At 36.7% G+C, this 27,206-nt stretch overlaps 1 protein-coding gene across 7 annotated transcripts in view; it reads left to right on the top strand.

Moving 5' to 3' along the window:
- Positions 1-27,206, top strand: part of Dcc (DCC netrin 1 receptor) — a 1,202,110-nt gene that overhangs the window by 55,892 nt on the left and 1,119,012 nt on the right. Inside the window, exon 1 of one of the 7 annotated variants that reach the window (XM_087192538.1) lies at positions 7,647-8,444. The exons of the other annotated variants lie outside the window; for them this stretch is intronic. The gene's annotated coding sequence lies outside the window, so the exon portion shown is untranslated. Of the gene's footprint in view, positions 1-7,646; positions 8,445-27,206 lie in introns of those variants that run through there. 7 annotated transcript variants of the gene reach the window in all.

Here is a 27,206-nt window from a genome sequence, read left to right as displayed (position 1 = left end):
CAAGCTCCAATAGTTGATGAGAATCAGAGTCAATTTGGAACCTAAAATCACTTGACTTCTTTCCAAGGGATTTTTTTCTTCTCTGTTATGCAGGAAATTGGACAATGAGAAGGACCCTGAAATGTTGATTCACCATAGAGATATCAATCTCTAAATTCAGACTGTAGTTATTTTTAAGAAAAGCCAACAAGCACACAATTAGATGGGAAAGGCAGATCCAAATCTAATTTTCTCCAATTTATGTTATGTACCCTCTAATTTAAAAGCATAGTTTGAACAAGTTTAAAGAAATCATTTGATTGGAGGCAGGTTTTGATGTAAGAATAAGGGAATTCAGTAGGAATGAAGAATTTACATTTGCTTTTTCTTCTGAAGATAGGGCAATAGAACTTTTGCTTTACCCACTGGTTGTTAGTGAAGTGCTATCTTACCATGTTCAGAGCACCTCATAGATTCAAATACTTCTGCAATTTTGGAGGACTGGGAGAAAGTAAAATACTTTGATTATTTACCAAGGACATTGGTCAAACTTCAGTGGGATGGCAACTGAGCACAATATTATGACTCACTAAGCCTACTCTCTTTGGGTATATCTCTGGATCTCTTAGTACTAGAATGACTGAAAATACACTTATGTCGCCATATGATCATGGAACTTTGTCATCACATCTTTGGAAAGTGTCTCACAGATGCATGACTGGGGAAGGTGTTGGGAATTGCTCTACAGGACAGCTAACATCAGTCACAAATCTGTGTATATCAGCTTCAAAGCTGCCAGCATGATGCTAGGTGTCAACTATTCAGCTCTCTAAATTTTTGGCATAAACACCAATAAGTCAAATCTGCTTTATGAGCCATACAGATTGCTTGACTGTTAGAGCATACATGCTCTTTCAGTTGTGTATGAATAAGAACCAACTCAGTCTATTATGCTTCAGAGTCAACATGAAGTTCTAGGTAAGTGGCCTGTAGAAGATGGACAGATGCCTCATAGAATGAAGTAGAGTAATTGTCTTTGGGTTTCTTTATATGTAATTTAGTAACTTGAAATATGGTATTATTCATCCTAATAACAGAAATACCTACATCTGTGCTGTAAAGGTGCCAACTGTATGAGTCACTATCGTGTTCAAAAACAACAAAAAAGGGCAACAGGACCAATTAGGAAGCTTGAATGCTACACTGATGCATGTTGATGGTATTAATAAGATGGCTGTGCAAAAGCTCAGAAACTGTAGTCAATCCTCTGGAGAAATAGTTATATGTAGACAGAAAAGGCAGCATATGTGTAACCCATTTCAAATTTACTTCATGTAAAATACAATTTGATGGGACAAGAAAAACTCAGTTAAAGAAGGTAATGGTTCTTTTTACTTCATTATCATTCTTCAATAATACTAGGGCTTTGAGAATTTCTGTGTATTGGAGGGAGCATCTCGTTACAATACACTTGCTGCCAATACCTCTGTCTGCAATATTGTGCTGCGATTTGTAGTGGCACATTATTTAATTTGGTGTGCTCCATTTACTCAAATGACATGGTGATGTTCATTTGTGTTTATAGAATTGAAAATCAAGAAAATAAAGTTGTAAGATTGAAAAACCATTAAGTAAATTTCTATCTTTCATTCTTTTGTAGAACTGTAGCCAAACTATATAATACCAGTAGCCCCTGCTTCTGGCATGAAAATCTATGTGGAAAAATATAATGCAATATCCGTTTTCTTCCAATCTTATACAGTTGTTATAACTTTTCTTTGCCATGAAGTTATTTGTCTTTCATTTACTTCTCTCCCTTGTGAAATTAGAGCCAGTTCTATACAAAATCAAGTTACAAAATTAATCTTCCATCCAACTACTTCTCTTTTTGTCCTCGGCACTTTTAACAGGCATTTGCTGTGAGATACGGTACTGTATATGGTAGTCACTGACCATGGTTCTACTCTCCAAATCTGTGTGGTTATGGTCAATCCATTTCTATTCCAAACCTCAATGTCTTTATGTGTGAAATAAGGGAAGGGGACACTCATTCATAAAACAATGTCACTGTATTAATTATTCTTATCCTGGAACCTGTGGAACCTCAGTGAAAACAGAGGAGATGATGCAGATGTAGTGTTAGAAAGCGCTTTGGATTACTCTACAATACTCTTGCTCATTCTTAAGCACCCTAAGTCAGTAGTTTCAAAGTTCAGGACTAACTAAAAAGTTATTAAAATGCAAATTATTGAACCAGAAGCTTTAGAGGCTAGAGTATTTCAATTCATTTTTAACACCAATATTGTGTTTTATTTACATGCAGAATAAGGTTTGAGGAAGATCATTTCAGATATGTAACTAATAAGAGTTTGGTTACTAGACTAGACCACCTGTTTGAGTATCACTAGGAATTTGTAACAATTGCAAAATCATGGGCTCTACCAGAGACCTAGTAGATCAGAATATCTGGGGCTAAGTCTCATGATTCTGTTTTCCCATGCTCCACTGGAAATTGTAAAACATGTTAAAGTTTGAGAAAACCACTCTTCTAGAAGATTCACAAACTGCATTTAAAATCACCTAGGAAAGTTTTAAACAACACAGATGGTTGGGCCTCAACTACAGACCAATTTCCTAGTTTCTAATGTGCAACCAAGATTAAAAATTACTGGATTAAGATATCTTTAAAGTACCTTCTAGATTTAGATCCCATGATTTTCACATATTTGTATTGTTTCCTAAATGAATATTTTAGCTCTCAAACCATAGCACATTTCTTAATCCACACCTCGCTTGTTTTGTGACACCCAGCCCTCAGCCTGCTGTTCAGTTGATGGAAGACATCTGAATAATCATCATAGCACCTTTTATCAGATTATGAAGTAAAAACAACAGATGCAGCCTGAGAGGCTTGTTGCTAAGTCCCAGCATCAGTGAGACTCGATCTCAAAAAATCTTTACCTCTATACCCAAGACATCTCGAATTTTTGTTGCTATGTTGAATGACACTAGCATTCAGGTTTCATCTTAGAATATTTTTTTTGGCAGTATATTTGGGATTATTTTCATTTCTGTTTCCAAATTTTGAATCAGTTAGTGGACAATGTGCTTTGGAAGCCACCTTAGGAATGATTTTATGTAGCTTTCCAGCCCTTCATCCTAAGACAGACACCTGTGCCAAGCTAGGTCAAATTGACAATGTTTCCCAATAAACTGTAGTTTTCAGGAAAACTGCAGGAGCCCTAATGATACCGGTTTTTAACCTGAGGTTTGGGCTGGAGCCAATGGGATCAAACAGAGGGCATCCAAAATGAGTTGTTGGGAGTAAGGGTTTATCTTAATATAGTTAATGAAAAACTTTGAGAGCTGCAGGGATGTCTGACAGATTGGCAACTCATTTTGAGAAACAGACTATCCCCCTTCCAATTCCCAGATACATAGCCTGCGGGTAAGTCATCAGAAATAAAATAAACTGGGAAACCGCGGAGAGAAAAAACAGCACCCTGGAACATCCGTCAGTGGTGTGAGCCAAGTTTACTGATTCAGTTAAATAGACAACAGTCCTTTGTGCTTATTTTCATGGATGGTGCCAGTGGGAGATTCGAGAGGACTAACACCACAATTAAGCCAAGCGTGTTCTGGGGAATATAGTAAAATGGAGCTCAAAACAGTATTTTGATGTTTAGATTGAAATCTCCGATTGGCTAGGAAAGGGATATTTATTGTATCTGAAGACAATAACACTGTTATCCTCCAGTAATTGTGGTCACAGAGCTCCTGAGACAAGCAGTGGGCCCATTCAGTTAGAGAGAAAGGCCTGTGGCTTTGCCTGCAGCATTCCTGGGTATGTGGGCTTTAGTTTCCAGAGGTTTAGTGAGCTATAGGCTTTTGCAGCTATATTATGGTGGGATGAACTAATCTTTTGAAGGAAGCTTTATGTTGGAACATGCATCCTATTGTCCTTTCAGAAAAGCCACAGACACTGAGGCCAGTAATATAGTCACAAGAAGAATCACCAAATGGATGGCCTCGTTACCCTTACCAAGGCACAAAATCGCTGTACAATTCTTCCCAGTTGCAAAGCCAGTCTCACAGACTACTTAGAGTTCTCCATCCTGCTATCTACAGCCCATTCTGGGCCTTATTTCCAAAAATTAGAAACAAAGTTATTCTCCCAGATTTGAAATATCACATCTGTTAAGGGTTACAGCAGCTTCTGAAGTCATTTTTCATTTCTAGTAATGATGCTATTTCTATTTGGATATTGTCTTAGTCACTTTTCTGTTGCCGACACACAATACCAGAAACACACAACTTAGAGGAGAGGTTCAGTTTGACTAATGGATTTGAGAGGTTTCAGTCCATGATCAGGCGACTCCAAGGCAGAAGCAGCATGGTAGAATGGCCTGGACACAGTACAGCTGCTCATGTTATGGCTGCCAGGAAGCAGAGAAAGGAGTGGAAGAGGCACCCTTCCAGCTCCTACCCCCGTGGTTGCCTTCTGACCATGCCCACCTCCTAACAGCTTGTTCAGCTATGGAGTCATCAGTGGGTTGATGTGGTTTCCTCACGATCCAGTCGCCTTCCACACTCATGAGAATTTGGTGAGACAGTTTAGATAAAACCATAACAGAACTTCTCTTTTTAATGCAACTTATCTGCAATCTAGAACTCTTTGGTCCCTCTAGAATAGATAATATTTTTAGGCATTTTCACAAATTCACATATGTAAGAATATATCTCTGGGCAGGCAATGTTAAGCACTCCCTACTGAGGTCCAGTCAACTACTGAGAATAGGTAGCAGATTTCCTTGTGTTCTGAGAAAGGAAGTGTCCTGTGGGCTGAGGAATCAAAGGATCTCAAATGCAAACATCAATACCAGTACTGTATAATTCTGTGCCAATTAGAAACTGTTTTCTGGGCTTCCCTATAGGTTGATCTTCATAACAAAAAGGAAAATAAATGTCAGATCATGTGTATTAATGTAGCCATGTTCATCTGTTTTGGGCAGTAAAGTGCTATGTATTGATTTGTGAACTTTAATAACAGTAAGTAAATCTTGGAAAAATCTGCCACCACCCCTGAAAAGACATGTGGATTTGAAGAAGCTAGGGATTCTAACAAGTTAATAAAAAACTAAAAACTAGGAATTTCCTACAGTTTTCCTGACAATCAGGTTTCTCACTGATACTGATTCTCACCTATTGTTTCTGCCCACTGATGCTAAACCTCATGTGTGACCAAGGAAAACCCATAGGTTAATTAATAAATGATTGTTAGTTCCTGGCAGTTGCCCTATGATTTAGTCCTGAAAACCTCAGTATCCCCTTGCCTTTTTAGGAAAAAGCTCTGTGGTTCAATATTAATTCTTGTAGCTTTTACAACTCCCATTGGAATTAATATTTAATCAGCAGAGCGGTTGTCTTTTTATTTCATTATAGAAAAGTTTCAATAAAATAGGGCATTATATTGTAATGAATGACAAACACTAGCAAATTTTCATTTATAATTAATAAATTGAACCAGGCAGTTGTTTTGTAACTGATGGGTCATCTCAATTTAATGAACAGTAACTAAAAACATATTAAATCCCTGAGACGAAGGAGGAAGCATAACAAGAAACAGTTTTCCTAGTATTCTGTAAGACCCCCAAAGAGAGGGCTGTGTTTCATTGATTTTTTTCTTACCCAATACCCAAAACAATACCAAACATGTGTTGAGTGCTCTGTAAATACTTGCCAGATTAAATAAGTTAAAAAACAAATGGCTGTGAATGGAAAGGTACTTTTCTTTAGGAAAAATAGATGCTACAGTTTGCTATAGTGGCCATTTCTCAATGGATGGTGATGAAGGAATAATATAATATGTTTTCTTTTCATTTTTAAGCAGTTACTATAGTGTTTCTGAAACTTAAGCTGGCATCAGAATCACATGGGGAAGATTTTTTATTCCTGGGCTCTGCACCCAGTTTCTCATTCAGTATTCTGGGGTATTGCCTCCAGGATTTGTATATCTAAATTCCTAGGGAATGTGGTGCTGCATTCTAAATACTGCAGTAAGAATCTTTGCCTTAGTAGAGTATCAGTCTGCCTGGCCTCTGTAGCAGCTTCCATGTATTTAAGCAGGGGTTAATTCTTCCCTAGTATAGGTTCACACTCATAGAAAGCACCCAGGAAACATTTGCTCACTACGTATCTGACCCAGTCAAGGGAAGTGAGTGTAAAGACATCACTGCTGAGTGCCTGAATGGCTTTGCTCTATAGGAACCCTTCATGATGCTAGGTAGCTGATTGGTTTTGCTGTTTCCCTTTTCTTTTCCCTTTCTACTTCATGGGATGACCTGCCATAAAGGTCTGTCATGGACATGTATTCACTTCCTACAGGCTCTATCTTTGTTACTTGTGCTGCCCTCAGTTGCTGTTGCTGCGTGACACTTTGACCTCTTTATATAGGGTAGCTGTCTTTAAGACAGTATTAAGACTTATTTTCTTTGAAGTCTTCCAGTAGTATTGATTCTGTTCTCCATTTTTTAGTTGACATAGCACCATCTTTTGTTACAATGATGCCTTCTCATCTGTTAACCATCTCCCTATTTATTCTAGTTGGCTCTAGATACATCTGATTATGCTAGACATGGAATATCTCTTTTATTTTTACAGCATAAGAAAATACTGACTAATGACTAAAATAGGCATGTATTTTGATTGGGGAGTTTTATTTCTGTTTAAGTAATAGGGATAGATTGCAAGGTCTTTGACAGCTCATCATCTGCTTTTTCGTAAGAGCAACAGCACTGGTTGTAAAATAGCTGTTTAGCACTGGTGAAAGATTCATCGGTGTAATTAATCCAGTTTGACGGATGGTAGATATCACAACCTACATTCTCTTAGCAAAGATTCTAAAAATGAAGTGTATTTTTTAAAATTTTATTTTATTGGTACATTTTAGGTATTCAATATAATGACATTCATCATTGGAAATTTGCACCTTTACATAATCTCTCTTGGTTCTTATTTTTCCCCCTTCCCCTGCCCTCCCTTCAATACCTCCATCCCTGCCTATTTACAAAGACTTTGTTTTCATTTTTTCATTTTCTCATAGTAATTCCATTCCCTTCTTTCCTTTCCTCTACCCTTCCCAGTTCCTTCCCCTTTGCCCATTTTCTTCCTATGTCACATTATCTATTATACCTTTTCATCCTTATTTACACTTTTAGTTTCTCACACTAGAGAAACTATTCAGTATTTACACATGGGTGTCCTATTTATTTCACTTAAGAGTATCACCTCAATGTGCATCCATTTAGCTATAAATGTTTCTAATTTCTCATTTTTTCTGGCTAAGTAGTGCTCCATTTCATAAAAAAAGAACCACATTTTCCTTATCCAGTCTCCAGTTGATGGGCATTTGGGCTGCTTCCAAGTTTTAGCTATTACAAAATGTGCTCCTATAAACATGGGTGCACATACATCACTGTGGTATGATTATATTAATTCATTGGGAAGATCCCCAGCAGGGGAATACCTGGGTCAAATGGGACTTCCAGTCCTAGTTCTTTGAAGTATTTCCATACTGATTTCCACAGTGCTTGCACCAGTCTACACTCCCACCAGCAATGGAGCAGGGTTCCCCTTTCCCCACAGCCCCACCAGCATTTGTTATTGGTTGATTTTATGATAGCAGCCATTCTTTCTGGAGTGAGGTGGAATCTCAGTGTTGTTTTCATCTGCATCTCTCAAATGACCAGTGATGTTGAACATTTTTTCATATATTTACAATTATATGCCTATGTGTAGATTTTTTTTTATCAAGGCTATTTGGAGTCCTATATGTCTCACTTATACGTATGTCAAGTTCTTTTCTCCTGCTTAGGAAGTTTTCTGCCATCACTTCTGTAAACAGTTTTTTTTATGTCATCTGCACTCTCTTCCTGTTTCTTCATTGACTCCAATCAGTCTTATGTTATTCTTCTTTGCATCTTGTAGCAGTTGCTGGATTGATTTTTTGTAGTCCCTTACAATTTTAAAGCAATTGTTCTTTTCCTGTTCGCTAATTGCAATCTTATCTTCTATATCTCAAATTCTGTTTTTTTTTATGATGGGATTTGTTTGTACATAATTTTTGAGGACCCCGGGAGAATTAAGGCCTAATTGGCCTCCTCTGTGAGCACAAAGGAGAAAGGCTGAGCTCAAGGGTGACTGCACATTAGGGAAAAGTAAGACAGCTGAGGTTAAGCTGTTTACCAGAGAATGTGCTAATGGGCCTTGTAAACCAGATGAATCCTGTGTTACCTTGATTGCTTGTGCCCATGTTTGGGTGAATAAAAGCGAAGTGAACAGTTGGCTGCTCCAGCCTCCTCTGTCTCCTAGGGGTAGGAGCCCCCTGGCCACCCGCACCTTGAGCTGACTCTGTCTCTTTGTTATTCCTCCTCATTTGCCCTGGATCCCGGAGCAAGGTGAACCAGGTGAGCTGGCTACAGGGGGCGTCCCAACATGGAGCCGGGGACCCGGGGTCCCCTAATTTCAGAAAATTAAGAAATTTCAATGTTGCATTAATATGGAATTATACACAGTAATGGGGTTTTAAGAATGGTTATTTTCAAGTAGACTAAACCAAAAAGTTCTTTCTCTAGCAATGCTCCCAGTTCTTCTGATTTTAAGTACATTAAAGAATTATAAGCAAAGTAGATAGGGGGACAGGGAGAAGATGAAGGAAAGGCAGGAAAGGGGAAAAATTTTTTTGGAGGATATATAACGTGTGCAGAAGTAGACTTCATTTTAAAATTGAGCAATGTGGGAGCAAGGGCAGTGAATGAAATCTAACCAGTGCCTTTTTTTTTTTTTTCTAGCCCTCCATGCCCTCCACCCTTCCCTATTTACGAAGATTTTATTTACATTTTTTCCATTTCTCATCATTTTTTCGTTTCCCTTCTTTCCTTTCCCCTGCCCCTCCCACTACCCCTACCCCTTTGGACCTTTTATTCCTATTTTACATTATCGATTATTCATTCTAATAATTGGTACATTTTAGGTATACAATATAATGACATTCATCATTGGAAATTTGCACCTTTACATAGTCTCTCTTGGTCCTCACATTGGCTCATTCTTCTGTGTAGACTTTCAATGGAGTTTTTAATCTCCTGGAAATCTGTTTGCATCTGTTTTATGGATTCCATTTGTTTCCTATGTTGGGATTCCATCATGTTCCGAAGCTCCTCTCCAGATTTATTAATCATGTCTTGCACTATGAGCACAATCTCTGCTGTTATCTGAGAAATTATTTCTGATTTCATTTTTTCCAGATCCTCTTTTGTTGCCATTTCAGGGAGTCCAGGTGGTTGAGTATCAGTGTTCCATCTCATTTCCCTTTGTGGTTGCTGTAGGTGATCTGGAAGTCTGGTTTTGAGACTTGTTTACATGTCTTCTCATTTTGATGGGGTTGGGGTGCTGGTGTGTGTTTGTGTTTGTGTGCGCGTTGCTGGCACCCACACAACTCACCTCCTCTGAGCTGGGAGTGGTGGTATGGCAGCCCAGAAGCCTCCTCTGCCAATTAACTGTATTTATTTTTAAACTAATACATGAAAATATAAAAGTTGTGCATATTAATTGGGGTAAGGTTATAATAAATGAGCCCAGTGTTTGGATATTTTTATCCAAATGTTCTATAGCTACTTTTGCCTGATGATATTTTCCCTTTCAAACTTTGATTCTCCTTTGAGGAAAAATTCATTTCTTTCTCTTCAGTTGTTTTTGTTTTCTTACAACACAAACTCTTATATGTTATTGCCTCAGTAATCCCATTGGCATACCATGATACACTGCTTCATGACATTCTACATATTTATGTTTATCCTTTCAAGTGTACAAATTTTTTCTTTTCAATTAGATTGAAATCTTAGCCAATTTTTCCTTCAAATATGTAATTATTCAGCATCTAGTATCTACAAGGGACCAGAATTGATGCTGTAGCATACAAAGAAGAGAGTATATGATTTTATATTCTGATGTTCAAGAAATTATAAGTATGTTATAGCCAAGCTGAAATCACACATACATACATATTATACAATAACAACTTTCATCTACAACAAGGCATCAGTTAGGAGTTATATAGGTAGGGTCTGAATAAGTCTTTGTCCACTGGACTCTTCAGTTGTTTTACAAACACAGGCCCAGTTTGTACATTTATTTTCTTTCTACCCAATAAAGTGTGTCCTTTTCTTTAAAAGGTTTATATAATTTTCTACTTGGAGAGCAGAAGGGAAAATGCATAGATATGAAGCCTGTCATAATATTCCCACTCCACCTGATTTCTTATTGTACCACATCCACTGTGATCCAGATTTGCTGATTTGCTCATATGTCCTAAACATTACCTTTTGAGGCACATCTGCCTCCTCTTGCCTATTGAATTACTAATTCATCTTCTATGCTAATCTCAATCTAGCCCCAACTTCTAGACTTCTCTCTGAGAAGACTTCCTAAACATCTTGAAACCAATATTTACTCTTACGTTTCTGTGTATTCATGATCATTTAATGCGACTGCATTAATTATAGTTTTTTCTACTAGGTAGCAATTTTTCAACTCCCTATTGTGTTCAATGGGCTCTGAATTCCCTGAAGATGAGAAATTTATTTTATTCATATTAATATCTATAGCATTTCCTAACACAGTATGTCTGATACATAATTGACTGGCTAACTAGGTATTTATAAAATGAATAAATGTGTAAACCTGTCAAATAAGAGGATAGACACTAATCTCAAAAGCAATTAACCAGTGAGTATTTATTGGACAAATGAATGGATGATAAATAAATACAAGTGTACCAAGTACAATGCTTTAGATTTTTTATCATATTTTCATGTTGTGATGGAAATATATTTGAAAATGACATATCTATCAATAGCAGTTCATAGCTCAACCTAAATGTGTGAAATTAATTTCAAAGCAAATGTACCTGCTTTTGTTTTGTCACTCTTCAAACTTAGTATAGAGCAAGTATGCCAATCCTGTTTCATATTGTAAAGATAGCAAGGAATATAAAAATATACAACTGCATTGTGCTGAAAATGATGATCTTTAAATCAATTGTTATGGCAAAGACAGAAATGTGCATGGCTTCTGTAGTGCATTGTAATTTCTCAACACATAAGTTTTAAAGAATCACCAAAAAATCATGTGTCATAAATTTATTGGTCAAATAAAGTAATGTATGTAAATCAGAAGTAGAAAAATTCTGATGGCGCCTGAAGGTCAGAAGAAAAAATTCTTATTTGGGAGAGGGAAAATTCAGCATCATGCCATCAAACACATGTCTTCTTAATGGACATAGCTCTGATCACTTCTCCTCTGGTTATTGATATCAGAATTTGCATGGTGTAAAACATGGAAGAATGAAATTTCCCCATTTCTCCACCTGCCTTCAGCACCTATAGCACCCAACTAGTCTCTTGACTTAGAACCACTTTCTTATTAATTCCCAGAATAAATTCACATTATGGTTATTTGGTGACTCTAAAGCAAGTTATACTTTATCAAGTCCACTGGCAATGCAAACAGGCCATTTAAGTTCTCGGGGTATGTTTATTTTAAGTTCTAACTTAGACATTTCTAGGAATTTCTAGTATAGCTGATCCAATCTATAGCTATACTTAGGGCTAAGAATCAGTGTAAATGGCCCCATGCTCTGCATTTACCTGTTGCAGATTTTTCTCAGGCAGAGTACTGCATACAAGACTCAACATTGCTAATCTAATGCTCCAATGCTGAATGCTACTTCAAGTCCCAGAGCAGTGAATCATGCCTATTCTTTCAAGAATAGAATTTACCAGGAAGACAACAAGTTTTCTTTGATTAAAACTTTATTACATTCAATGTTAAGATTGCTTAACAAAACTGACCCATGCTGAAGTGTCTTAACAGAAATATTTCTGACATAGCTTTTCTGTTATAAGTTATTTTGGCTATTTAATGTCTATAGAAGTGAAAAACTGTGGTTTCAATTTTGATCAATTTTATTACATTTATAGAATAAAATACTTTTTCTGGAAGGAAATCCAGGTTTATAAGATAATTATAGGACATAAAATCAAATTTAGAGTTGTTATTTATCTTATAGTAGTTGTGATTACCTTCTACTAAACAAGGATGTTACCTGTCAGGGATTGGCTGTGGAGATAGTACACATGGACATATTTGATTAGGTTATAGTTTAGAAATCCTTTTACTTTTAGAGTTTTGTTCTTCCTCACTAATTGAAAATAACAGTTGATGTTAATGGTATAAATGAAAGAGTTTAACATTTATCTTGGTTGTAGGACAGGCTAATAGCCCACTCTCTGATCCTTGGAAGTAGATTTGGATCTGTGCATCGGTTCATTAAGGTGGTCAGAATATTACATTCTATTGGCAAGAATTTGAGTAAGGAATGTGCGTGTCTAAGTCTCTGATCCATTTTTTACCTTGTGAAATTCATTGTAACAATTTATTTTAACCACTGTGTTTGTTCTTTGTCTTCTTCTATGTTCTCTCCATCCTTTAAACACCCCAGAGAAGTACACATCAAGCTGTGATGTGAAATTTTCAAGGAATTATTATTCCACCTCTGCTTTTAAGAGTTGGCTGTAGTCCCAAGCCTTCTTTCTCTTTTTTCCCTTATGAGAAGGTTTTTTGCTGCATTTTACATTAGGAAATGTGTAACTAATGAGACTAATTTTCCTATCTCTTTCCTTTAGCACTCCTTACTGTACTCATGGACTGGAATCACCATTTTTTATTTAATATTTGTAAAGAGTTTACAAGAAAGAATTAATGATAATAGGAGAGCAGGGAAAACTTGGGCTGCTGGTAAGGAGGAGGAATACTAATGAATGTTAATCATGAATGCTCACATGGTGGCTTTTGTCTCCAAAGTAGATGAAAGAAGCACTAATTAATCATCCTATAGGAAGTCATAGAAGCTCACTTGCTGAGCCACAGGCTGGGCTGAGGATGTATGTGTTTTCTTTGCAGAGGGAATGACATAAGACCATATTACTAAGTGAAAGGATTTGGTTTGGGGAAAGGATATGATGGATCATATGTGGCCGTTACTTTGGACACTGCTACAAATGTAGTGTGTAGCATAAGTAAAATGAAAACTTGGATAGTAACATGGAAATCAAAAGTTAGATTCTGTAGAATGAAACATTGGGAAAAGCTTTGAGGGTAAATAAAAACACAGCTATTTTTTGTTGAGCATTTCAGGCAAAACTTTACTTATAGTAAACTTCATTATATGTGTCCTCATAATTTTAAAGAACCACCTCTGAGTAACTGCCAAAAATAATGCTATTGTGATGATATCTTCTAAGTTGGCCAAATTGAATTGGCATATCCCAAGTTTGTATTCATTTACCTTTGCCTCCTGTGGCACTGTCCCCCTATATAGGAGCCAGAGCCAGTGGGAAGCTGAGCAGCCTGTGGTGATCTCTGCTTCAATGCAGATGGACAGAGTCCTCCATGCTCCCTGTCTTCCAGGAGGCATCTCATACTTGAGCTTCTTGAGCTTTTGCAATTGCACTCAATAGAGGCTGGTTTTGATAAGCCAGTTATGGTAAGATTCATGGCTAGAGTGTGGCATATCATGTCTCCTGAAGAACCAATGACCGGAAGACATAAACATATTTTTTGAGAGGAGACAATATAGTTCAAAAAAGCTGCTTGTTCTCTTTGGTTCATCTCACTTCACCTCCGTATTCTTTATAATGCTCACTATCCTCTGTGAAATACTAGTGAAGAGGAAACAGAGCACAAAATTCTTTAGGAAAAACCACAAAGGAGGGAAGAGGGATGGAGACAATGCTTTTGTGGGTTTTTCCCAAGTGTTCAAAGCATAACTGTTCCCTAAATAATGAATTTGTCACTAATTCAGTAACATATTTCACACTTGAGAAGAGCCTGCTCAGCAGCACTTGATGACAATCCTTGTACTCTTAGCAGTGGAGCACCTTTAATGTATATTTGATCACCTCACTGTGCACTGAGAGATGAGGCATTATTTGGAATTCTCCGTGTCACTAGACATTACTCAAATCTTTAGTCATGGACAATTAGTATGAATTGACCCTCAATGTGATTTGTACTGTTTTTCATTGGTTTCAAATTATCCTTTTCTGAAATAACAAAAGCATATCCCAAAAGGGCAGGTGCTGTGGCTAGACAGAGGGTTCTTTCTCTGAGGGGAACAAGGTGGCATCCTTAAAGACAGGTCTGATGCATAGATTCCAACTCATTATTTCTCTGAAATCTAGAGGCATCATTCACCATGTATTAATAGGGGAAATTATTATCTTCATAGTTCATAGTTCTAATGAATTAAAATGCACAGGCATCATTGGGCGATTCATCCTTCCCAGGTCAGGCTGACTACTTTATTGACTATGATGGCTCTTAGCCCCATGGAGAGCAGTCATCCTCCTAGGACAGTGAGCATCTGACATTCAATCAGAAAGATAACATTAGACTAGAATGATATATATTGATTGTGTGTCTCCCGCCTGCCACAGAACAAGCAATTCTGTACACTATACATGCCAATAATATTTGCATAACTGAAATTGAGAAAGGAAGGAATCCTTTCAGAGCGCACATAGAAAATTTGCTATTCTGTTGCTCTTACAGGAAAAAGAAAAGACTGTCCCCTATCCTAATATTGGTACCTGCAATCAAGAGTAGACTTAATATCCATTAAGTCTGCAAAGGGCAGTATTCCTTACTTTGGATTCTGATAGCTTTATATCTTTCTACAATTGAGCACTGGATACACTCTCTCTGTCCCTGTGATTAAAATAAATACTCAAAGACGATGTAAATACTAGCTAGTCCAGTCCAATTTTATTCTCTCTCTCAAACTTGTATGCTTCAAAACTTCACGTGGGGTCTTGTAAAATTTAAGACAAATGTTTTACAGTTTTGGGGTTTGCCTCAAGGTTCATTTCCCAACACCCCTGAAACTATTAATGTTGGTGACTCAGTGTACACGTCTGCTTGGCAGATTCATTGTGATTTAGGACATGCTGAACCAATGATCCTTTTATTTTTTTTTATGAACATTTTGTGTGAGCCTATCTGTGACTGGGTGTAGTTCTGTTTAATCCCATGCCAACTTTTCTTTTAATTTTCTTTTATCTTTTCTTTTGGCAGTTTAAGTTTTTGGAGACAAGGTCTCACTCTGTAGCTCAGATTGGCCTTGAACTCCCTTTCTAGCCCAGGCTGTCCTCAAACTTGTGGCACTCCTCCTGCCTCAGTCTCTTGAGTGGAACTACGGGTATGCGCTTCTTTTTATTTTCACATGAGCATTTTCACTGGCATTCACTCTAGCCCCTAAGAAATTACCATATTGTCATTTGGGTTTTCCTACTGTATTGATAAGCTTGATTACTCTGGTCTTTTCCAAATATCATTCTCTGTAGTCTTTTCCTTTAGGAATGCTGAGGAGCATGGGTATCACTCCTCTAGCTGGGGGTTGATTAGGAGCAACCAGTATTTTTGTTCCATTATTGCTCTCAACTAAATTCAGGAATTGTGGCTACCTAATCCTTATATCAATCACCCTGAAGTCAGTGGTTCTTATGTGTAAGCATCCAAAGAAATTTTGTCCTAGGTTCATAATGGTGGAAAGCTTTCATGAGGTAAATGGTAGTTCTAATAAAATTAGGAATATAGGGGCCGAGAATTTAGCTCAGTGGTGTTGCCGCCTGCCTCTCAAGTTCAAGGTCCCGAATTCGATCTCTGATACATAAATAAATAAATAAATAAAATTAGGACTATAAAGAAGGAGACCAATATGGAATAATATGAACCTAATAAAAAATAATATGTTATCAGTTCTCTAGGTAAAGAAGGATTTTTTTTTCTCCAAGATCCAACTTAAATTAAGAATCTGGTCATATTCCAATTTCTTGATGTTGATTTTCAGAGTACATTCATGCTTTTATTTATAAGGAACTCTTAAATAAAAATCTTTAAGTATTTCAATTTTTTAGGTTCTCTTTCATTAGACTGAAAATAAAAGTGATTCTTCAGAACAGAACTTTCTTTTCTTCTGGTATTTTATCTTCTCCCATCCAGCTATACAATATGTATTCAATATGCAGCTTGTTGAATAAATGGCTGAATAGATGGTTAGATTTGAAAGCAAGCATTTGAAAGCATTCTTCAAAGTCAAACCATAAGGAATTTATAGAAAAAAATTCTCTATTTCTAATCCAGCAGATTAGACCTTATGTACAACTTCACTCTAAATCTTTTTTTTTCTTTTTTACAAAGTTTACTCATGACATGTATTTTTAAGGAAGCTGTATTTTGGAAGTGATATGACAAATAAAAATAAAATAATTTTTGCTGTTTATTTTCCTTCTTGCATTCCTCCATTCAACAATAACCTCTTGATTTTTATATTCTTCATTTAGTACTGTAAGACTTAACTCTGATTAACTCATTTAGGAAATTTTGTACCCACTTATAAATCTTCACTGTTTTTAAGAAGAAAATAAATATTAAAAAGTCTTTTCTCATAAAAATGTATTGTTCATCTAGCATGCATATGAATCATACATAAACCACTTCAGATTTATTATAAATCACATATTAATATACTACATATGCTAAGTGATACCAAAATACATCATGAGAATAGCTTAGATAATCTATGTGTGGCAAAATTTTAGGATTTTTTTTTACATATGTAATAAGATTAGACTCACTGCCAGTTGTTTATATAGAAAAGTAACTAGAAGATATTTTAATATTATTTAAAAAAACTTTGCCCCCAGGGAGAATCTTGCATAGATAGGTTGTTCATTGAATTTTCTTAGAGTGTATCTACAACAAACACAGAGTTCAGATGCGTGGAGAATTGTGAACAAAATTATAAATTTTGAATTTCACTTTAGAACATGTAATATATTTTTATTAGTCCCCTTCAGTGATGAGAATTCCTGGTGTGAACTATAAAACAACTGGGGCTTGCAAATTAATTTGTGTATAATTATACCCCAGGTTCTCAGATACTGAGTTCAGATGCAAAAGTTGACTGCATGTTGATGTAGTTTGGAATGTATAGTTTGCTATTTAGTATTTCCTCTGGAACCCCAGGTGTCTATAGCTCCAAAGAGGTCTGTGTTTACTATGTCATATAAGCAGAATAAAATTTCATATCCTAACCATTTTTTCAGCATAAATGATCATTATATCAAGTATTGGATTTCTCTTCTTTTCTCAAGTAACTGTGGATTTTGTATGGATTTGTAAAATTTCTTGTAAGAACACTTTCATTTGAAACATGCAAGTTCTCTTTAAGGGGAAGAAAAAATTATTTGTAAGGGTATGGGGACTGGTATTTGTTTTTATTTGGTTGGATTATGCCATCCTTATGATATAGATCAAAAAGCAACCTACCTTTGTTCACTAAAGGTCAAATGAATGTGTTGGGTTTTATTCCTATAGACAACCTTGTGTTCTCCTCAGCACAAAGGATTTTTGGTTATACAGAAAATCATTTTGATTCATTATTTCAAGAAAGTATGCCAGAAAAAAAGGCAGCCTACTTTGCCGCAGCAGCTTGCACATTTCCTGGGCTGTTGGAATATATTGAGGATTCCATTTGCTTTAAACCTGCCTCCAACATATGATAGAAGTACAAAAGACCAAACAAACACTTTGGCAAGTAACAATATGGTCATGGTAGTCGGGGCTGCTAGTCAAAGACTACTGACTCTGTTCTGAAAAGGAGTAGACTGCAGATGATGTTAATCAGCTATAATTTGTCAAAATAACTTGAATATGTATAAAGTTTTACACATTTGCAAAATATATTGAAGCATATGAAATTGCTGATACTCAACAGGTTTTTTTCTTACAAAAACAGAATTTTATGTACTTCAATCTAAAATTTACGCATGTATTATTCTCATTTGAAAGGCCACCTGCCATAGTTGAAAGCACATTGGATTTGGAGCCAGTGGCCTGGGTCTACATCCCACCCATGCCACTTGCCTGGTGGGTGACCTTTAGAAATCCATTAGAGATTAAACAGTGATATGTGGGAACAAAGAGAAACCTAACTCATGAGATATTTATCAATTTTTTGACTGATAGTTACTGGATAAAGAGGCATTTTCATATTGGTAATATAAAGATGCAGTACCACAGTGTACTCAAAAAAGCAAATAAGCAGTTAGAGGTGAATAATTTTAATACTGCTACTAGTTATCAATATGATATTGTGAGGTAGGAAGGGTAGATATCATTACTTGTGTTTTGTAATGAAAGAAACTGAAAGATAGGAAAATTCACAAATGGTGTCCAGGGTAATTCATTGGTCCCAGTAGAGTATTAAGTCTCTGGACATCATTTCTCTTTCAAGGTACTTCTGATGGTTCTCTCAATGTCTGGCCTGGATAAATTAGGTCTTTGAAAATTGATTGTGACACATTTTACTCCCATATATATTGTTCCTAGACAAAGGGAAGTTTGAGCCAGTTGGGTAGGCTATTATTCCCATTTGACTGATGGAGAGAGACACTGGTGCCAAAACCGTTGCATAAGGACATGTAAGCAATATGTGGAGGAAGCTGTATTGAACACTAAGCTTTCTGAAACTGTTTCACAATCTTAAATTACCTAATTTGCCAATCAGAATGAATAAATGGTATAGAAAAGTTTCTAGAGCTACTGACCACAGCCAGGGTTAGCCTCAGGCCTTTAGGAAGACACTACCCTAGATGAAATCTTACATGAGAGAAAATGCCCAAGTATCTGGGAACATCATCCTATTCATAGGAAAATCTAGCTAATCGAGGCTTCATTCTTCTGTTCATAGAGCTCTAGTTGTCTCAGATAATGACAGTATCAGAGAGTTTGATTTCATTTCCCACGTACAGTCGAACAGCCCCTCTGTATATGAACTGGATCAAGCCATCCTCAACAAGTCACAATCAATTTTTGAAGACCTAATTTATCCAGGTTTAAATCTATAGAGTAGGATTGATGCTACGCATTTCTCTATCAACAATTATATTTATTAAAATTCCTGTTGAATAAACCCTATGGATTGACTTTATCTAGGTTGCATTTTTTTTGACATTTACCACCTCAATTGCTTTCAGTAGATCTCGGCATAAATCTGAGTTGTTTAGAGATGTTATAATTTCTATTCCTGAATGATCATTGTCTTTGTTTCTGTGCTTTAATATATCTACATTAGCCAGCTGACTGGCAAAGAAATTCGCTAGAAAAAACAGAATTGTTCATTGTATACCATATTCCAAAAAATATACAAACCTCATAGATTTTTAATGTTTTTAAAGCTTGGTTTTTCGTATCAGAGATAAAAAGTATAATTATTTCAATGCAAACTGCACCTTGTTTTTGACCATGTCTAGATGATGAATATACTAATAAAACAGGTATAATAATATTACATTTTGTAAAGTTGTAAAATATAATTACATTTTGTAAAGTTACTTTGGTTTCTATCATTTTATGTATCTAATATCTATCTATTCTTCTTACTGTGTATAGAGAAGTAGCTGGCCTTATTTTCTCAAATAAATGAACAAAAATTACTTCTTTGTTGTTGAGTATGGGATAATTATTTTTAACTCTCTGTTACTCCTCTATTTTTATAGCTTTGATTACTGCATATACAATAAATAAGTTACATATTTTGTTACCTGTTCAAACAAAATTTAGTATTTAAACTGTTTGAGTTTTTATGCCCTCCTAAAGTAAAAGAAAACATTTTTCTTTATAACATGCTAGTGCAGATCAGAAGTACAATGCTGAATCTGAGCATGAGTGGCATCGTTTTGACAAGAAAAGGAAATATTTGTGAGTTTGGGGATTTTTTGTCTTCAGAAAGTACTCTTTTAGAATATAACTACTTACAAAGCACTGAGTATTCATGCACATATATATGTACTATTTGTTGGGAAGATGTTCCTTAAATAGAATGATTTGTCATGTACATATGCATAAAATGTTTTTAAGCATACATATATATGCTTAAAAATAAGCATATATATGTATATAATATATAAATATAAAATATATAAATATATAATATAAATAAGCATACATATGTATGCTTAAAAATATGTATGCTTAAAAGTGTTTTTAAGCATACGTAAGTATGCTTTAAAAAAGCCATTTGTTTTATCCACACCTTTTAATTGTCAGATACACAAAATACTGACAATGTCCTTGATTTAAAATCTTTCCTGCATTAAAATGGATTTGAGATGAGACTTTAATATGAATTCTCTTTTCCTTGACTCCAACCTTTCTCTTACTTTTAGCCCCTCTGCACCCCTTATCAATGACTTGATATTACTGAGCAGAGAATTCCTTCTGTAACCCATTCCCTCAAATGGCCCAAGTAAATAAACCATCTTCCTTTTTTTATGCGTCTAGTAGCATTCACCTCTCCTATTTAGCAGGAGAACAGAGTGAATTTATTGCATGGGTAGCTGTGAAAAATCAAGAGACCCAGTCCGTCAACATTTCCCCTGAAACCATAAGACTCACGCAAGGTGGAGAATCTTTATGCCTTGTGGTCCTAGAAATCTGAGTGACTTATGAGTCGCTGGGGAATTCTGTATTCATTTTTATTAACTTTAATTATAGGAGCACTATAAAATTTTCTCATTCTGCGTTGCGTGAAAAATGCAGAAGTTAATTGCTCCTGACATTTACTTCGTTTATGCTTCTCTCTAACACAATCTTGTACTGCAAGAGACAGGGAAAACTAGTTGGTATGTTCCTGTGATTGCAGAGGATTATACACCAAAAAATTAGTCTTTTTATTAGTTCTAGCAGTGAATTACAAACGCAATTTCAGAAGTGTGGGGAGAGAAATGAAATCTGTGCATCTACATTCTACATATGCTAAAAGACTGACAAGGGCTTCCCTGAACGCTTTGTATGAGTTTACCAGAATTGCTGAGATTTTTCCATTATCATTCTACAAGTCTAAAAATGACACATTTTTTATACCTCTGTGTACATGTCAGTTGGTTTACATCCCTGTTATGAACCATCTGGACCCTTCCTAACTTCTTTATATATTTTTTCAAATATCATCTCATCTGGCATAAAAAGCATAAGGTACCTGGGTGTTACCAGTTATAATCCATACTAGCTCATTGGATTTCAGTGTGGCACAGTGTTTCTGATGTGAGGGGTGGTGAGATGCTCCAGAAAGCATCCATCTCCTGTGATATGCCCTGAGCTCCAAGAGAGAAAATGATAAAGTACAAAAATCCATTGCTAATTTCCATTGGACACAATTACAGAGCAATGGAATGCACACTGCAAGCTAGGTATTGTGCAAGCATTATCAGTGTTTCCAAATGAAGGTGAAAGGCAGGATAGGCTTATTACCCTCAGGAGTTTGGAATCTAAAGGAGGAAGTGGTTTTGGGTGGTGACTAAATGCAAGGCAGATTGGGAAGTACATAAAACCAGGTGAGCTCAAAGAGAGAGGAGAGTGAGGACATCCCGGAGAGAGGGTATTCTGGAGGGTATGTGGTCCTGCCTATTGGAAAACAGGGCTGGACAGGGAGCTGGGGGTGGTGGTGTCTTTGGAATGTAGAGCCTGGCGTGAGAAGAAGCAGCAGGATCATAGAGCAGTCCTTTGCATCTCCTGCCATTACCTCTTTCAGGTTTTTCAGGACCTTGGAATAGTGATTAAAGAAGATCTAAATAAAAGCAGGTTGCCAAATGTCATTCTTTGGTCAGCTTGCCCTAGGACCTAAAAACTGTTTAAAAACAAGCAAGCAAGCAAACAGGTTGTCAAGGGCTAAGCATACTTAAGCAAATCTGTTATTCAGCAATCACAATTCTATAAGGTTAAGGGAAATATTCAAATTCATCTGCCATTAATTACTTAATAAATTCAAGAAAGCAACTAATGTTTCCCCATTCTTTACTCAGTGGAAATTGCTGAATCTCATAAATAAAATGAATAGGTAGAACAATAAGTATCAACCATGTATCAGGATGCCAAGGTGCTTGTTCTAAATGTTCACCTTGCCCTCTTTCTGCCTATGAGGGATCTTTCCACAGGAATAGAAGACTAGGAAGAAGGGATTGAGGGTCTGACATCTGACCAGGACTGTTACCTGGGAGACATAATCTGCATAGCAAGACGAACTTTGCTTGCTGTGTACATCCACCCCCCAAACTTTCAGACTGGGTCACTACCCTTTACTCAGAAACTCAGGCCTGCATCTCTTTAAGCTTTACATAAGGATCACTTGTCTTGTCCTCTCTTTGAATCTAATGCTCACATGCTGTAGGTATATGTTAAATTTTGTATATTGTTTCTTATTGATAAATAAAATGCCTATCTCCATGTTAGACTGTACATGTTGGCATGTAATTTTAGATCACCTTTTTAGAAGTGAATCTTACAGATATTAAAGTTTGAATCTTTCATTTATATCTTCACATGATAGAGATACTTGAAAATCAATGACTCAAAGACAGAAATACTTCATGAAAAATGTTTAAAACTGGGAAATCCAGACACATAAAGATGAATTTGAGCCAAAGATGTTAGAGCAGGTCTTGAAAAATGTGAAGAATTTTATTCAGCAAAGAGGTGAGAGCACTGTTTACGGGAGAAAGGACCTAAAATGAAGACCCTTAGGATGAACTAATACCATGAGCTCAAAATTAGGTTTAATAAGGACTGAATTTAGAGAGGAACATGTTAGAAACTGGAATGGGTAGAACCAATGTGATGTGATGGTTATAAGTAAATCAGAGAATAGAGACTAGTTCAGATCAGTTCATGTTCAGTACTACAGACTCACAAGCCCAAAGTCAAAGTATTCAAAAACTTATTGTTGTTACAAGTACCAGATTGTATTTTCATCTGACTGGATACCGGCTCTTTATGGTGCAATAGCTATGTCTCTAGACTGAGCACTGTGATGTGGGGTGAGGGAAAAACATGAGAGCTTTGAAGTTTTAGTTTCTGTGTTTCATTTTTCATGTTCTCATAAGCTGCCATTTAAATACAGAAGCAGAAGCCTACAAACAGAGGAGAGAAAGTGAACAGACCTCTTAGGACCTATGTAGACAGGTATCCCAAGTGTCTTTTTTTTTTGTGGTACTGGGGAATCAAACTCGGGACTTTGCACTTGCAAGGCAGGTGACAGGATCACTGAGCTAAATCCCCAGCCCCATCTCAAGTGTCTTAACACACAATCCAGCTGGAAACAGGGCTGATGGAGGGTGGCTTTCAGGGATAAGGGATGTAGGCCAGGATACAGTCCTGGTAGTAACCGTGACAACTATGAAGAGTAGCCCTTGCAGCCTGTTCCTTAGAATCCCTTTCCCCAAATGTGAAGCCAACAGAGATTCCTAGAATCCAGGTCCAAAAGTCCCTTTGCATTACTCTTTGCCCAACCCACCCTTTCTGTTTCTGCATGTGCAAGCCCTCTTGAGGGCTGGGGGATCATATCCATCTCATTTTCTTGAGAGCACTTTGACCAAAGATTCATAGAATTCATAGAATTTTCTTTGGACAGTTACTGAGTGGTTCTGGACTGAGAAGTATGCTCCATCAATTCCTGAGATTGGAACTCCTGTGTGCTTTACAAGAACAGGAGAGGGAGACCAGCAGGATGATAAAGTGTTGTGATTTTGTTCTCCTTTAACTTTGCAGTGTCTCTTTCTTCAATGCTCACTGGCCTAATGCCCCCTGTATTCCTTGCTGTGGTCTTAGCCTAATTCCTTATCATCCAAAGCCTCTTTAGTGTGCCTCGGGGGCCCTATAATCTCTGGTAGAGCCACATGTTTTAGACTTTTCTACAAAATCTTCTCCCAATCAGTTAAAAGTTTTGCTCCTAATACAGATTTTTTTCCATTAAAGATAACTGGAAAATAGAGAAAAACAGAAACATCGTCATCTATCTATCATCTACTTATGTATATACCTATATCACCGTGTATGTTAACATGTATATTTTTTGTACCAATCTTAATATTTCTTTGTAAGCTCAAAAGCAAATAAGAAATCCTCAGTGTCTGGAATTAGTACTCTAGGAGGCTGAGATAAGAAGTTTGCAAGTACAAGCCCAGGCTGGGTACCTTAACAAGTTAGCAAGATACTATCTCAAGACATAAACTAAAAATGGCTATGAATATAACTCATTGTGAAGGCCCTGGTTCAATACTCAGTACCACCCCCCAAGAAAGAAAGAAAATGAATAAATAAAAAGCAGATTAAATGAATAAATGAGTGAACAGATACAAATTATAAATGGATGATTGATTTCTACTCTTTAAGGCCATGTGTAGAAGTTGATTTGCTAGTTTGTGAAAAACAATCACTTCAAGATGTTCATGGCTAACAAGAGGCTATGTATTTTCTCTAAAAGGGGCAGAAATAATTCTAAGCCTTGTGATGTATCATAGGCAGAGAGATTTTTGCATGTTTTTGAAGCTCTTTATTCTCATAAAATCATGTCAGAACTCCATGGTGTCTTTTATTGGCTCAGCTGTCCAGAACATAGCCAAAGGTCCTTACTATAACATTTGTCCTCCATCTTCCTCTTTCATACTTTATATGCAAGATGATGGTTGGTAATTGTCTTAGTTACTTTTCTAGTTGCTGAGACAAAATACCCCACACCCAAGGTTAAAGGAGGAAAGGTTTATTTGGCTTACAGTTTGTACAGGTTTCAGTCCATAGTTAACTGGCTCCAAGGCAGTGTGGCATGGCAGAGGGGCATGGCAGAGGAGAAACAGTTCATGGCAGTCAGAAGGCAGCAAATGCAAACAAGGGACCAACTACGAGTAACTAGCAGCAAGCCTCTTTCTGTCCTTTATATTGTATCCAGACTACTGGCCCTTAGGGCAGATAGCACTCACACCCTTAACCCTAGTATTGCACTATGAATCAATCACACACTCCAGATCCAGCCATTACTGAAAAAACCCCAAATATGACCGGATGAGGCTTTTGGGGGACAGCTAAACACAAGCCATAACAGGAAGGCCTTCCTTAGTAACGAGAGTGTACAACCAGAATGAGCATGTCTATGAAAATTGCTCATGCTCATTCCAGGATAACAGAAAATTGTTCATTACCAGATGCATAATCCACAGTTCTGTGCTGTGTGAAGATGGGAGAGAACTTCTGGGGGCCAAGTATAAAATAGAAAGAGGTAATGGAGTAGGTTACTAATGGGAGCAACTTGGACATCCTGTAAAGTAGAATATGTACAGAATATGAAGATGAATCCAATGAAGTCAGAAAAGATATAATCATAAGGAAAACTAGTCAGCAGCCAATTCCCAACTCATCTCCTTTCTAGTACTTTTCTGAGCACTGTTCAGAGCTGTTACCCATGTGGCAGCTGGACCTTAAATTTTCAGGACTCTATGACAGGATAGAGTGGAGCCAAAGGATTGACTGTTAAGCTTCCTGGTGACATTAGTTTATTCATCAGGCTGAATGTGAAAATTGAAAGTTCATCTTGTTCTTATAAACTCCTTTCCTAGGACACTTTGATTCATTTCTTCATTTCACTAGAAAGCATGTGTGTGATATGGTACATGGGGATCTATATTAGATCCTATGGGAAAAGCAAGGATATATGTTCCAATCTTGTCTGTAGTAACTCATAGTTATTGACATAAAGGACAGAAATACCCAACCAACATGCACTGGGTCTCCTAGGCTGCATATCCAAGCAGTGTGGAAAGTCAGTGGTGGATGGGCCTTTTAGAGGGAAGGATGCTTTAAACTGGTTGTCTACAAAGACATCATGGAGTAGAGGAGTTTCGGGAAGAAATTCAGAGTGGATCTGGCCACTGGGTCATGAACTGTTTAGAACACCTTCTTCTTATCTGACCATCCCAAGTATATCAGACCAAGGCCTCTTGATTACAAGACTTTTAAACCCACAGCACAGAACACAAAAGATGTGTGCAGGACCTTTCTCTACTTCTCATTCCCTCGTGGTGCTCTTTTTTGTGTGCAAAAAGAAAAAAATATTTTCCATTGTGTCAGTAGACAAGGAGGTTATGAGAGAACAAATTATGGTCAAAAATAACAATTGGCTTCTCTTTATACATATGCACCATGGGTAGTTTTCAAATCAAACTCTGTAATTTGTCTTTAGCTGTTGTGGTTTATAGCCTTGATGAATAAGAGCTTCTTTTAAAAGGAAAATAAAAATAAGTCACAGCAAGGAAGTTACAGCAAAATATATTTTCAGACTAAAATTCATTTCTCAAACATGCTTAAATCGAGAACTTCTTTTACAATCTTTGAAAATAACTTTTTGAAGACAATAATATGTTGTGAATTTTAAAATAAGGATCTGGCAATACTGTCAATAAGAAGTCATTTTTTCCAAAACCTTACCTTTTCCTTTCCAATCCAATAAAGTTGATAGAACCAAGAATTTGTTTCTTGTTATGATTTCTGTAAGGTCCAGGATGCTGCTCAGTGTTGATAAGAATCTAGTAAATTCTTGTTCTGGCTTTCTTTGTGTGTGTGCTGATGAACTTTTGTAAGAATGAAAATTTGTTGGCTTATATTATTGCCCTTCTAATTGGATTTTGAACTGCCCTGGGTCCCATTCTAGACAAATTAGCTTCAATACTAAGTAGTACATTTAAGGCTACCACTTATTAAGCACTCACAGTGTATTGGAAGTATGCTCAATATTATAGTACTTAATTCTCATAGCCTCCCTCTGTGCCGGGAACTGTTACTACCAGTTTACAGATAAGGCATTTTTCTGTACCATAGAGCTACCAACACAAGAGGTACCATACCCAGCATTTCTCTACCTCCAAAGTTCCTGCTCTTGATCATTATGTAACACTACCCTACATTACTTTAACCAGTATGAATCCTCTCTCCACTACAGGACAAAGTTTGTAGGTATAGTACAAGTATCAAACAGGAAAAGCCATGGGTTATTTTAGGTATGTTTATTTGACTTTTTAAAAGAATGATTACACACTGAAGTAGGGCAGGTTTTGTGTCCCAGTGTTTCCTAAGATGTGGATCAAATTCCTTGAGCCACATAGAGGAATATTGGAAGTAGAGGTAGAGTGGGCCTTGCCTTCTACTCCAGCTTTCTAGATAGCTGCCTAGATCCTAAGAAATTGCCACAGTGTTTCTAAATTGTGCAAAGCTCTGATCGAGTT

Source organism: Heterocephalus glaber, unplaced genomic scaffold, assembly GCF_053883595.1.
Source record: "Heterocephalus glaber isolate CG9 unplaced genomic scaffold, H.glaber_assembly_v1.0 deba00000331, whole genome shotgun sequence".
NCBI classification, from domain to species: domain Eukaryota; kingdom Metazoa; phylum Chordata; class Mammalia; order Rodentia; family Bathyergidae; genus Heterocephalus; species Heterocephalus glaber.
The sequence above is the reverse complement of the archived record's forward strand: the minus strand, read 5'-3'. Positions and strand labels throughout refer to the sequence as shown.